The sequence below is a fragment of the Nannospalax galili genome, unplaced genomic scaffold (assembly GCF_000622305.1).
Source record: "Nannospalax galili isolate Female #2095 unplaced genomic scaffold, S.galili_v1.0 scaffold467, whole genome shotgun sequence".
NCBI lineage: Eukaryota > Metazoa > Chordata > Mammalia > Rodentia > Spalacidae > Nannospalax > Nannospalax galili.
The window spans coordinates 2,036,692-2,039,256 of NW_008357490.1; the positions used below are offsets into that span (position 1 = coordinate 2,036,692).

Sequence of the window (2,565 nt, forward strand, 5' to 3'; positions counted from 1 at the left end):
GCCCCCACATGGCAGCTAACAACTGTCCATAACTCCAGTTCCAGGGGATCCAACAGTATCTTCTGTCCTCCACGGGCATTGCACAACACATGTGCACTTACCTACATGCAGGCAATACATGCATAAACATAAAATAAAATAAAATAAAAGAAAAAAATCATGAATTCTTTAAAAAAAATTCACTGAAACAAAACAACAAAAACCTGTAGAGGCCCCACACAAAAGACATGGTTAACTATTCTGCACACACACACACACACACACACACACACACACACAAGCATATAGTGTCATGCATATTCCCAAGTTTTTACACAGGACATGTCAAAAATGGTATTATACCAGTTAAAGGCAAAAAGAGGGAGAAATCCTTATGTGATACAAACACAAACAAACCAATTTGTATACAGACAACCATAATACTCAACTGGGAGCCATGCCTGGCCAGGCACAGTGGAGGGGGAAAAAAAAATCAATTTAAGATATACCACAGTAACTGAAAAATATTTATGCTAAACTCACAGTTTTAAAATCATTACCAGGAATTCCACTGTTCTCTGCACTTGGTGCTCTCCAGACCTGCTTATGCCTGGATAACTCTTGTAAGCAAACCGAAATTCATAAATCTGGAGGCCCACACTAGATCAACAAGGGGTTCATAAGAACACCTGGATTTTAAGTGCCAATTTCTGCTACTCAAGAGAAATTTAATTTACTGGCTTCTCTCCTTACTCCTCCTCACTCTTTTGTCCTTAAGTATGCACTCTGCCTGAACCCTCCCCCAGATGAGCATGCAGGGTAACCAGTAGACCGCGTACAGAATGTACAGAATAGTTAACCATGTCTTTTCATTAGAAAGCCTTTCACGTTATTTCTCAACCCACCCTTCTGAGTCCTAACGAACTGTTTCCTCCAAAAGGCCAATGCGCAGCACTGGTTCCCATGTTTATTTTGTAGTTTTCTTCTACCCCATGATCCTACTGTGAACAGTCTCCAAGGCCTACAGGGGACACCAGGTGTCTCTAGAAAGATTGCATGACCTTTAGCATTAACCTTTGAGGTCCTATACAAGAACTATGACCGGATTTTCAATTCTTGAGAATCATGTGCTTAATTTTAGGGCTGAAGAAGATAGCTCAGTGGTTAGGAGGGCATACTGCTCTTTCAGCACTCAGTTTAGCACCCACACTGGGTGGCTCCTAACTGCTAAGTTCAGCTCCAGGGGATTCGACACCTCTGGTCTCTTCAGGTACCTGCACTGGAGTGCACAGACCCACCCACAGCCACACACAGATACACATTAAAAATAAACACATTTTCTTCAAAAACTGTTTGAAAGCTATGAAGTTACATATACAGGTTTCAATAGCTTTAGACACAAGGCTGCTTTTCTGATTTTAGGAGAAGCCACCTAGAAAAGGCCCTCCAGCCTCCAGTAGCCTCCCCTCACCTGTTCTGAACCATGTACACCTCTGGGGGGCGGTGCATGTGGGGTATCAGGCTGTGGTGTGCATGTGACCCATTGAGACTTTGTTCTCTGCCCTTCCTGGCAGCCCTTCCTTCTCCTCATGGAAAGCTTTGGTCCTCCTCCTCCTCCCAGTCACCCATAAGACCCCACAGCAGCTTTAGCATTCCAAGGGAGGCCCTTCTCTGCTGGAAGCTCAGCTGTTAGCCCAAGCCTTGGGTTCACCCCTTTCTTCAAGGCCACACCCTATACAACCTCCAGCACTGACTCTTCCCTCAGTCCCCAGGCCAGACCCCTCTCACTGAACCATCCACCTGCCTGGTTTTGCTGTGGCTGTGGCTAAAGTCTCCCCTGTGCAAGATCTGGGTTCTCCTGCTCAATTCTATCACTAAACAACTCCAGTTTAAAAGTCTGAGAACTGCTAACACATGAGCCCAACAAAAAGCCTGGGTCCACACCTGTGTACCTCAGTTTTCTTCCAAGAACAAAGCTCACATCTGCACAAAAACAAAATCAAAAGGATCACTGAAAGCTTTTGTTGTCTCAGATTTGACACAATGGAAACATAAAGCTAAGCCCCCAGACTTAGACCGACAGCTGAGGAGGGGGTGGAGGGGGGAAGTGGAGGGAGGAGGGAGGAGGTGGAGGGAGGAGGGAGGAGGTGGGTGGAGGAGTACATACCCACTCAAACCTTGAGGGCTCTTTCCCAAGTTTATCTGGCTCTGATTGAAAGGAGGGAAAGAGTAAGGAGGCACACCCCCTTTAGGAATCTGTTCCTCCTCCATTCAGTAAGGTGTAGACACCCCCTGCAAGAGCAGGCTTGTTGAGAGGCAGGAGCACATGCACACACGCATTCCTCCCTAAGGCTGGGGCATTTTGGCTGGTCTGGCCTTTTCAGGATGGATTTGAGAACTCACTGTTAGTAAACAACCTGTGGCCACCTGGCTCTCCAATTCATGGGAAAACATACTTTCTAAACAATGAAGAAAGTAGGGAAAAGTCAGGGACTGCATGCTGTTTTCATCCATGATTAATTAAATTAGTTTCTTTCACTCACAAGTAAATATTACATTACCAAAAAAAATTATAGAACTTGAAAA

General features: G+C 45.2%; 1 protein-coding gene across 1 annotated transcript in view; it reads right to left on the reverse strand.

Moving 5' to 3' along the window:
- Positions 1 to 2,565, reverse strand: part of Aopep (aminopeptidase O (putative)) — a gene marked incomplete at its 5' end in the record, with an annotated part of 74,168 nt that overhangs the window by 25,888 nt on the left and 45,715 nt on the right. The window lies entirely within an intron of this gene.